Below are 12,149 nucleotides of genomic sequence, written 5' to 3'. Positions count from 1 at the left end.
CCAATAAATACTCTGCTCCCACATCCTTCAACTCAATACGTTGAACAGAACTGGACTTGCATAAACTGATGAAAATCCAAATCGTAGAGCTATAAACTTACCAAGTTGCATTTCTATTGAATGAATTTTTCCTCAGTGATTTTCAACGCAAATCTTGACCATGCCTTGTCACATTTTGGTTGTTGAGTGATCCAGAGGCGCATTGCCGAGCAATGCTAGTTATGGCCCTCGGAATAGCAGCGTTGTCTGTCTTTGTTCAGTGCAATTTGACAGGGCCACGTGCAGATTTTCCAAGATTTCCTTTTTGCTACTGGTTCAACAGAAGATCCTTGATGAGAGGTCTCATTCTTTGTATGAACAACTTCAAAAGGCAATGGCAGAGACTTTGAAACATTTCGGTCAAATAAACAATGTAATTGAATATTGGGGGAACACATTAACTGAGACTGAGGCTTCAGATATAGTAGCAACATCTAATCTAGAAATAGGCATTATGGAGCCGAATGAATCAGCCATGGGGAAGGTGGTTTAGGCTATAATTCAAAACAATCAATTTTTTTTAGTATATTGATTCTACCCTTCTTAAATTTCTTCATTTCATTTGACCATGAACGTAATTAGATGGAGCTTCTCCAATGGCATCTGGAGAACCCGATGGCTGTCAATTTCATCATCAATTCACCGCGATCTCAATAATCCCCCGCTCTTCCATCCTTCTTAGTCTCCTCTGCGAAATATTAATAGGCCATTGCCCTACAATTTAAGGGTGCTTTCAGACGATGCATCCTCTTCTTAGATCCATGAAGATGTGAAGCCAGAGCCCATGTAGACAGACTCGCAAGAGAAGCACACCGAGGAGGAGAAAAAGACGACTCATGACATCAAAGACTATCAGACTCGAGTTCTGCAAGCGATGCTTGAACATGTGCCAAATTTGAGATGGACAGAGGAAGCGATGGTAGCAGGGGCGAGAGAGGCGGGTCTCTCACCTTCAATTGTGGGTGCATTTCCTAGGAAGGAGGTTGCCCTTGTTGACTACTTCATGGATGATTGTCTGCAAAGGCTACTAGGGGAGATTGAATCCCGTGAAGAAGAACTATCCCATCTGGTGCTTCATGATCACCTAGCCAAAATCATTTGAATTCGTCTAGAAATGCAGGTCCCCTCCATTTCTAAATGGACTCAAGCATTAAGCATTCAGGCAAATCCACCCAATCTTCCAACAAGCTTTAAGCAAAGGGCTATTTTAATGGATGAAATTTGGCATGTTGTTGGTGACCGCTCAACAGATCTTGACTAGTATGCCAAGCGTACCCTTCTAGGAGGAATTTATGCAACCATATAACTTTACATGCTAACAGATTACTCACCAGAATTTAGGAACACCTAGACATTTCTAGATTTCCATGTCAGTGATGCAGTTGATTGTCGTAAAACTATTCAAGAGGCAACACAACTAGCAATAGCTATTCGTACAGGCATAGGAAATACAGTGCAGGCATTTTTGTGGAGACAAACATGGACAGTTCAGAAGAGTGATTTTGTGGCCCTTGTTGGCAACCAATTTCACTACGCGGGAGTTGCTACTCCTAAACAACACACACAACCAACAATCTTGGCTCTAAACATCTCGCACCAGCAAGAAGACTTTGCCTTTGTCTCCTTAAAATGCAACAAGAAACTTGACTTGTCTCCTTAGCATCTTTGTTAACTTGGCTCCAATACCACATGAAGAAGAATCACAAAGCCATATAACTATATGCACAACAAATTAACTGACAAAAATTAAATTGGCGGAAAAGGCAAAGAGCCATCATGTGGTCTCTCATGCTCATGTAATTCTCATTATTCAAATAATTTCATAATACATTTAAATACATGAGTAAGTGGTCTTAAGATAGTGCGTCTATCTTAGACTCACCTAGTTGAGACAATTTTTCAACTTACACACTAATTTAGGAGAGCTTGTTGGAGAGAATTTCTCATCCAAACTAGACTCCTTAGTTTGAGGAATTCTCATGATTTTATTTATTTAATTTAATAATTGGATTTATTATTGATTTTTAAGAGAGTGAGGCTAACAATAAAGAAGTACATGATCACATTGCATATACCTCACATCAAGGAGTTATCTGAAGAAAAGGATGATAAACTGCTGGATTTGGTTGTACCATCAATCTCGTGGCGTCGAATCTCATAGAAATGTTTGCTCACACATTGAATGCTGACACCTACACTCCACTTTGAAAAGTGGCCAAAAAATTAAATGATCAAATGGAAAATCTGATTGCACCATCATATTTGTGGCGTCAGATAGTGTAAAATCAACTGTCAAATTTCTGATTTCTGACAAAGTGAAAATCTAGGGCTATAGGAATCTTTTAGATTCCTCAAAGATTCCCTCCTCTGGGTCATCTGAAGATCTGCTACTCAGATCAAAATTATGTTTGTGCCATCAGGTTCATGTCATTGAGAGGTGTAGGATCGAAATAAAGTTTGTCCAATTTGGACACTGGCAAAATTTCGCCCTCTTGAAAATTGGGCTCAATTATGGTTCTGCTTTTCTCTTTTCCTCGCTCATGGTTCCACCTGCAAATTAATAAAAAAATATTGTCTTGATTTCCACGCTCTCCTTGGCCTCTGCGCACTGAAGAAATGAGGGTTTAAGTATTTTTGTGGGCGGACTTTGCAAGGACGTCCGTTGGCCTAGAGGCTAAGTTTGGCGCCCAGTTGGAGGTGGTTCTAGGTTCGAATCCCCATGAAACGAAGTTTAACACATAATTGTTTTTTAAGTAGGGCACGGTTATGATTTGTTTTAATATGGCATGTGGTTAGGCATGTTTTTTACATGGGCGCAATTATGGTAGCATTTGCATTGAATACGGGCAGAGTTTTGGCTTAAAGTTTTGGGTTGGCTGTTGTATTAAATGGGAATTGTTGGGTTGTATATGGTTGGCGTAATGCCATATGGGGCAACCCAGTGGGGGCCAGCCCACATGGGCTGAGCAGGTTCAATCCCTGTCCGCTCCACAAATTAATGCGGTCATTGTCAAGAGGTGGGGGCGTGGGTCAGGTCCACCAGAGGTGGCCCGCCCACAACCCATATACAATATGTTTGTTTAATGGTAGTTGTTGGAGGGTCCGACGGGGTCATGGCCACCGACCCTATTTTAATATTAATTTTGTTGTTTACAAAGTTTGGGTTCGATGGGGGTGGCGGGGGTCATGGCCCACCACCTATTATAATATTTTTTTGTTTTTGTTTTTTAAATAACAGAATTTTTTTTTTGTCTAATATAAGGGATATTAGACAAATTAAGTATCCAACAAATTTGCACGCTTCTCGAGAGCCAGATTCCTTGTCTGAGCTCGGTCAATTTGTAGGACACTTAAACCTAGCCCACATGACAACTTTGACCAAAACTTTGATTGGCTCTTTCTCCCTCATACGAGCTCGCATTTGAGTGTCATTCACACCGTTGGAATCAGGGCGATGAGCACTTTGATCTGGTGCTGATTTGGGAGAAATCTGACCACTTCGAATTTTGACCCTTTATGAGTCCTCTTGGACTTCTGCCTGTGTTTGGAGCCACCTAGATCAATCCTCCCAATTGAGGAGCTTTTGGTCCTCCAAAAGCATGAAAAATAATCTGCGACTTCTTTGTACCTTCTTTGCACTTACAAATGTCTGATAAGTCACCCTTCCTTCTCCTTCACCTTTGTCCTTCGGAGCCATAAGTGATGAGTCGACACCTGCAACCTCTGCAAACCTGTAGTACATTATTTTGAAAATTACATGCTTGATTTACAATACCAACTAATGACCCAAGCATCCCATACTTGCCACGAGTTTATTACACATACTCAGTGGTCAAGTTTACATCAAAATTGAAACAATACCCCAGCTATGAAAACAAGGCCAAAATATCATTGTTGCTTCAACAAGTGATGGAAAACACACCATCATTGCAACAAATGATTTACATAAGCATGACCATGACAAGCTAACATATTTAAAAACCATTTTTCACTTATCAATGTGAATGGGTCACCCCCTGTGGTGGTTTTTCTTGTCGAACAACTGCTTCACCTGGTTCATGCACCGAGGCTTTGTGTTTAAGGCGTTCCTCTGGATGGAGCCTCCAACACGTGGCTCTTTGATGACCACTTTTGTCGCAATGATTGCAATAGGTCTTCTTCCTCCAGATTTTCTTAACATGTTTCTTTACCTGTTGTTGAGAGGGTCTTTCACACCGCCTCCTTTTGTGTGCTGCTATCCTTTTCTAGCACTCAACAAATTTATGGTTATGTAATCCACAAAAGGTACATGTTTTTCAATGTCTTGATTTATGTCCATCATTAACAACATGATTATAATTGAAATTAACATTCGAATATCAAGATTGTTTATACCTTTCCTTGTCGTCTCTGGTGTCATTATAGCAATGAGAGCTTGCCTCAACTCTTTCCATGCAATGGGAACTGCCATGTGATGATGGTGATGTGTTCCCATCATTCTCTTTCCTCGACGATGTCTCGGAATAATCTAACACCTTAGAGAATTCTCCTTCGGTGTATCCCAAGCCTGCAAATTGAGGTCTCTGCACAACCTCCAATAGTTGAGTTATGCCTTGGTTATTAACACCAAGTTCTTTTTCCTCCTTGTACCTCATCCTAGTAAGGAGCCTCATTTTTGTCCCTGTGATTGGTATCTCCACATTTCCAACAGAAATCATACTATGTGAAGATGAAACTGAAGGGAAATCAACATCCTTTACCTCCACTGTCGAGTTAGAAAGAACTGATGGGGGCTTCTCATCATCTATTGTTGGTGGTTCGATGGCTGTCTCGGCGCATTCCCCAACTTCCTCTTTGACATACCCAAGTCCTGCCTAACGGGGTAATTCCTCTACTTTGATGGGTTTGATAATTCCTTTGCCATTAATGCCCAAGACTTTTCCTTCACACCCCAATTTCTTCAACAGTTTGGAACCAATTTGATCCGGATCTTGGGGGGAGGCCCTCAAGATCTAAAAGATTGAAATGGATCTTGGGGGGGAGGCCCCCAAGATATGAAAATTTGAAATTTCCAGAAGAAAAAGAGCAAAATGCTCAATAAACAAAACCACAAAGAAACTTTTTATTAAAACCGATAATAACTATAAAGGCTACATTGTGGTGGACCATGTGTCCTTTTACAAAATGCGACTTGTTACTTATAGTATTTTTCAATTACAATACCACGGGTCAATTCCATGGGTGAATGAATACCATGGGTGGATGTCACAATACCATAGGTTAATTCCATGGGTGAATGAATACCATGGGTGGATGTCACAATACCATGAGCAAATACCATGGGTGGATTTCACTTACAATACCATGGGTGGATAAATACCATGAGTGGATGCCACTTATAATACCATGGGTAAATTCCATGGGTCGATGAATACCATGGATTGATGCCATTTTCCATTCGGACCATTCCTCCCTCCTTAAGAAGCAATGGTCCCCATTGCGTGAAGTTCCCTCCTACGAAGCCTTTGTTGAATATGAAGAGCCATTGAAGACAAGAGTTTTATGTGGTTAACCCATAACCATGATGAACGAAGATCCGAGGATAGAGATACCCTTTAATTCTTGTTACTAACTGTGATACTAACAGAGTGCGGCCTAGAAAATGGACTTCGATGAAGTGTGGGTTTGTGGATGACCCATAACCATGATGAACGAAAATCCGAGGATAGAGATACCCTGTAATGCTTGTGACCAATTGTGATATTGACAGTGTGCGGCCAAGAAAATGGACTTCGATGAAGTGTGGGTTTGTGGATGACCCATAACCATGACAAACAAAGATCTGAGGATAGAGATACCTTGTAATGCTTGTGACCAACTGTGATACTAACAATGTGCGGCCTAGCAAATGGATTTCAATGACAAGGATTTTGTGCAGTTGACCCGTAACCATGATGTTGGTTGTTGATGAAGTAGCAGGTGCCTACATAGCCTGGGGTTGGAGGGCACGTCTCCAAATAATCCAAGCTGAATGCTACTATGCTGGAACTGATGAATGTGAAGCAAGTGCCTACTCAAGTGGGGTGGGAGGGCATATCTCCAACGGGAACCCGCTCCGAATGTTGCTCCAGAATTAAAATGGACATAACTCGGTCAATATAACTCAAAATATTTATTATAACCTGTTTTTGGAAGCAGAAGGACCATTTTGAATCTTCCCATGTGATGGAAATCCTTATTTGCACACCCTAGAATCTCCGATTCGCGCTGCAATTTTTTCCATCGTCACAAAAGTTCTAAAAAAATAGTTGATTTTAAATCAGCGATATCTCCCACATCCGAACTCTGATTCGACCCATTTTTTTTTTAGAAATTGGGTGATTTTTCAAGAGGAGCTCAGATATACAATCCATTTTTTGAAATTGTGCACAAAAACTTCAAAAAATGATAGGAGAGTTGTCATCCACTAATTGTCGACAAAAAAATAAATAAATAAATAAATAAAAATCTACAACATAGCCGATTTTAGATCAACGATAACTCCCTCATCCAGACTCCAATTTGGAAGATTTTTTTTTTGAATTTTGGTATTTTTTCGCAAGGAATCCAGATCTAGCATTTGTTTTTATAAATATTCCACCAAATGTTTCATATCTGATCTGAAAACTCACCACCCAAAAAAAAATCCTGCAAAAAAATGAAAAAGAAAAATTCTTTCTGCTTGGCCCAAGAAAGTGCTCTGTGGAGGTTGCAGCGCGTGCTTAAATTTTGTTCAATATTTCTGAAAAAATTTGAAATTGAAATATGCATGAAACCCTCATTCCCATGGAATCATAACCTGCTCCAATACCACTGATCCAGATCTTGGGGGGAGGCCCTCAAGATCTAAAAGATTGAAATGGATCTTGGGGTGAAGGCCCCCAAGATCTGAAAATTTGAAATTGCCAGAAGAAAAAAAGGAGAATGCCCAATAAACAAAAACACAAAGAAACTTTTTATTAAAACTGGTAATAATTATAAAGGCTACATTGTGGTGGACCATATGTCCTTTTACAAAATGTGACTTGTTACTTATAGTATTTTTCAGTTACAATACCACGGGTTAATTCCATGGGTGAATGAATACCATGGGTGGATATCGTAATACCATGGGTGAATGAATACTATGGGTGGATGTCACAATACCATGGGTTAATTCCATGGGTGAATGAATACCATGGGTGGATGTCACAATACCATGGGTCAATTCCATGGGTGAATGAATACCATGGGTGGATGTCACAATACCATGGGCAAATACCATGAGTGGATGCCACTTAAAATACCATGGGTAAATTCCATGGGTGGATGAATACCATGGGTTGATGCCATTTTCCATTCGGATCACAATTCTTGTGGTATGATTTTCAAAAACAATGAAATCATCATCAGGAAACATAAATGAATTCGAAGAATTACTTTTTACCTCACATGGGTCACGCTGCAGCTTTTCCAAGGCCTCATCCTTATCTTGCAACTGTCGTAGCAAACTCTATTTCTCCTCTTTCTCTTCTTGTAGATGCATTTTCAATTCAGCTTGAAGATTATGGTTGTTGTGCTTCAATTCTTCTAGGGCCTCTTCCGTGGCTTGCAACTGAAGCTGCAATCGCTCCTTTTCCTCTGTCTCTTTTTGTAGAGATTCATACATTATTTCCACCTTTTGGGAAATTCTAAGAATGTTCACGTACATTGCTTTGTCATCCTCCATCGTTGCATGTTGCATTATTCAAGCTCGCAATTCACATCCACGTAAATACTGCTCTAATACCAAACTTGATCCGAGTTGACTCAACTCCCGGATTTAAATAAGATCTCCTGCTTTCGTGATGTGATTAGAATTACGTTTAAAAGAACATAAAGGAACATATATGCATGTTGTAAAGAAGAAGGAACATGACAAGAATCAACAACATAAAACACAAGACGTTGTTATCGGAGTTCGTCCAGGGGGGACTACGTCTCCCGACCCCAGTGTCAATAAGTGTCGGAAAGAGTGATGATGTACATGCATGTGTTTTCTCTGTCATACAAGGAATATGCCCTCATGCAGGAGTGGCTCCAAGAGATGTTATGCTGCAGGAACTCTCATACAAAAAAGGACTCCTATCAGCATGACATAATTTCACATATGTTAATAATGAGCATCCTGCTAACATGGCATCAAATGGATGTCAATTCAAACATACATGGTGACACATGGGTATCCCGTCAACATGATGATAAAGGGATCTCAATCAAAACATGACAATAAGTACATCTCACATCAAGAACAAAATAAGATCCCACATCAAACATCAAACAGGGATCTATACAACACAATGCATCTCAAGCAAAGAGATAAAGAAGTACATGATCACACTACATATACCTCACATCAAGGAGTTATTTGAAGAAGAGGATTATAAACTGTTGGATCTGGCTGTACCATCAATCTTGTGGCGTAGAATCTCATAGAAATGACTACTCACACATTGAATGCTGACACCTGCACTCCACTTTGAAAAGTGGCCGAAAGATGAAATGATCAAATGGAAAATCTAATTGCACCATCAGATTTGTGGCCTCGGATAATGTAAAATCGACTGTCAAATTTTTGAATTCTGACAAAGTGAAAATCTGTGGCTACAAGAATCTTTTAGATTCCTCCTAGATTCCTTAAAGATTCCCTCCTTTGGGTCATCTGAAGAAATGTTGCTCAAATCAAAATTCTATCTGTGCCATTGGGTTCATGTCACTGAGAGGTGTAGGATCAACATAAAGTTTGTCCAATTTGGACACTGGCAAAATTTCACCCTCTTGAAAATTGGGCTCAAACATGGTTCTGCCTGCCTCTTTTCCTCGCTCATGGTTCCACCTGCAAATTAACAAAAAAATATTGTCTCGATTTTCGCACTCTCCTTGGTCTCCACGCATTGAAGAAATGAGGGTTTAAGTATTTTTATAGGAAGACTTTGCAAGGACATCCGTTGGCCTAGTGGATAAGTTTGGCACCCAGTGGGAGGTGGTTCCAGGTTCGAATCCCCACGAAACGAAGTTTAACACATAATTGTTTTTTTAACTAGGGCACAGTTATGATTTGTTTTAATATGGCATGCGGTTAGGCGCGTTTTTTACACGGGCACTGTTATGGTAGTATTTGCATTGAATACGGGCGTAGTTTTTTGTTCGTTGTTGTATTAAATGGGTGTTGTTGGGTTGTATACAGTTGGCTTAATGCCATATGGGGTTGCCTGATGGGGGCCGACCCACATGGGCTGGGTGGGTTCAATCCCCGTCGGCTCCACAGATTGATGCAGTCGTTGTCAAGAGGTGGGGGTGTGGGCCAGGTCCACCGGAGGTGGCCCGCCCACAACCCATATAAAATATGTTTGTTTAACTATGGTTGTTGGAGGGTCTAGCAGGGTCATGGTTGTCGGCCCTATTTTAATATTGATTTTGTTGTTTACAAAGTTTGGGTTCGACGAAGGTGGCAGGGGTCATGGCCCGCAACATATTTAAATATTTTTTTGTTTTTTTAAATAATAGAATTTTTTTTTATTTTGTCTAATATAAGGGATATTAGACAAATTAAGTATCCAACAAATTTGCCCACTTCTTGGGAGCCAGATTCCCTGTCTGAGACTCTATCAATTTGTAGGACACTTAAACCTGGCCCACATGGAAACTTTGACTGGTTCTTTCTCCCTCATATGAGCTCGGATTTGAGTGTCGTTCGCACCATTGGAATCAGGGCAACAAGCACTTCGATTTGGTGCTAGTTTGGGAGCAATCTGACCACTTTGAATTTTGACCCTTTCTGAGTCCTCTTGGACTTCTGCTTGTGTCTAATGCCACCTGGATCAAGTAGTGTTGCCTAATGCGTAACCATTCAATGAGAGTGTTCCCATATAATTTACATGCGTGGAGCACCACCAATATACCCAAATGTACGTAGAGTACAGTCCTATACACTCACATACGTGGAATGAGATTTCACCCCCAGGATGCAACGTTTGAAAACAACGACAAATCCTATGTTTAACGACACTGGAACACATCTCTAGCCTAGACCTCTAAATGTTTGTGTTAATGTTACAAATGCTCTTTAGGTTGATTCAATAAATTTTATTATTTATCTTTGATTAAGCTTCAGTTTTAGGGCTCACCACGAATGTCACCTGAATACCCTAAAATGAAAATCTAGCAAGAGAAAATAAAAATCCTTTCTCTTTCAATGAAAATCTAGCTAAGGAAAGAAACAATCAAGATGCAAAACACAATATGCAGCAAACGAGATGCAGTTTCCTTTCTAATGCAACCGTTCTTATGCTAATGCACATGCAAAACCCTAAATGCCGATGCAAAATTTTTCTTTTCACCACACTTAATTTCAAAATCGAGAAAACTAAGATGCAAATGTTCAACTACTGATTCAATTACTCTTTTTAGAATGATGACTAGACCAACAATTCATCTAAGCGACCAACAATCAAACACAATCAGTTTGCAAATGACCAAATGATAAGACCAAAGAAAAATCAAAACCAATTCTTACCAAAGGCAAACAAAACAAATGCAAATCAAATGGAAACTTTAGAGGGACCACAAGACACTGAAGACTCGGGGAAGTTCAACTGGAAGTAAGCTGACCAAAGGTGGGCTCAATAACCAATGCAAAATTTATGCAAAAACAGTGGCCAACACTAGTGCAAAAGAGGCACTAGTGCATTGCAACATTGGTGTAAAGTGGGCCAGGGTGAGGTACAATGATCTTTCAAAGGCACAGGGGGTGCATTGGGCCTGGGAAAGAGGTTTCTTGCACAAAAATTGCAAAAAAGGCTCAATGGAATCACTTCCTAAATCTGTTCTTAGTTGGATGATTCTATGATATTCCTGATATCCCTCCCACAAATGCACATAGTAAAAAGGTGTATGGAAATAATGTCAAAGCAATGAATGCCATTCCCTTTGGCTTTATTCAATCAAAACTTGCAAAAGTTATGCGTTGTAAGTCTACCAAGGAAGTGTGGGTCAATCTCGATCAGAGTCATGAAGTTGATCACAAAGTCAAGCAATCAAAACTTCAAACCTTCATAATGAGGTTTGAAAGCTTAAAAATGAGTGAAGAAGAAAGAATAGCGGAATCCCTCAGAGTTGATGACATAACTAATATGATTAGAGGACTTGGTGAAGTTATCAAAGAAGATATAATTATTCATAAAGTCTTAAGATCTTTTCATGTGAGATTTAATGCCAAAATCTCTACCATTGAACAAATGTATGATCTAAAGAGTCTCATGATGGACCAATTGCTTGGTACTCTCACAACCTATGAGATGAGAGTAGGAAAACAAAATTTTGAACCAAAGGAGGTAGCTTTCAAGGTGTCCAAGAAGGCTAAGGAGCACAAAGACCATTAGGATTTCTCTAGTTGTGAATCTGATCAGGAGATGGCTCACTTTGCTAGGAAACTAAATCATGGCTCAGGAAAGTATAAAGGGAATTTCCCCTTCAAATGCTTTGACTATGGAAGAGTTGGACATTTTTCATCCAAATTCCCTTACAAAGAAAGGATAGAAAAGGAATATGATCATAAGTTTAGAGGCAATGCTCAAAAACATCAAAGGAAGAGGCTCTCTAAGAAGAAGGGAATATACTCCAAAGAGGATAGTTCAACACTAGAGTCAGATAGCCAAAATTCCCCAGAGGATGAGTCAAAGGAATGGTACTCATGGAATTTGGAGAAAACTCCAAGAAAAAAAATATTATAGACTATGAAGAAGAAGAAGGAATAATTGACTTTGAAGGAGAAGTCATCAATGCTCTTGATGAGTTAAAAAAGGCCAAAAGAAAGAACAAGCAGCTAAAAGAACAATTGTAACATATTGAAGAAGATATGTATAACTTAGACAATGAGGAATTTGTTTATCAAAAATAAAAACTTGAAGGAGCCATTAAAAGTAAAGATAACTTAGCTCTTAAACTAGAAGATAAACAAAAAACATGTGAGAAACTAAAAGAGAACAAGCACCCAAAGCAGGAGTTGTTAAAAGTTAAGAAGGAGATGATATTAGAGACCTGCAAAGAAGATGTTTTGTCTCTGAAAGTCAAAT

At 39.6% G+C, this 12,149-nt stretch overlaps 1 pseudogene; it reads left to right on the top strand.

The window, feature by feature from the left end:
- The first annotated feature begins 607 nt into the window (after positions 1-607).
- Positions 608-1,699, top strand: LOC149198825 (uncharacterized; annotated as a pseudogene).
- The last annotated feature ends 10,450 nt before the right edge of the window (positions 1,700-12,149 follow it).

This window comes from Pinus tabuliformis, chromosome 2_1 (assembly GCF_031772625.1).
Source record: "Pinus tabuliformis cultivar Carrire ecotype Pingquan chromosome 2_1, CPIR1, whole genome shotgun sequence".
Classification (NCBI taxonomy): Eukaryota; Viridiplantae; Streptophyta; class Pinopsida; order Pinales; family Pinaceae; genus Pinus; species Pinus tabuliformis.
This window is presented reverse-complemented; position numbering and strand designations above follow the sequence as displayed.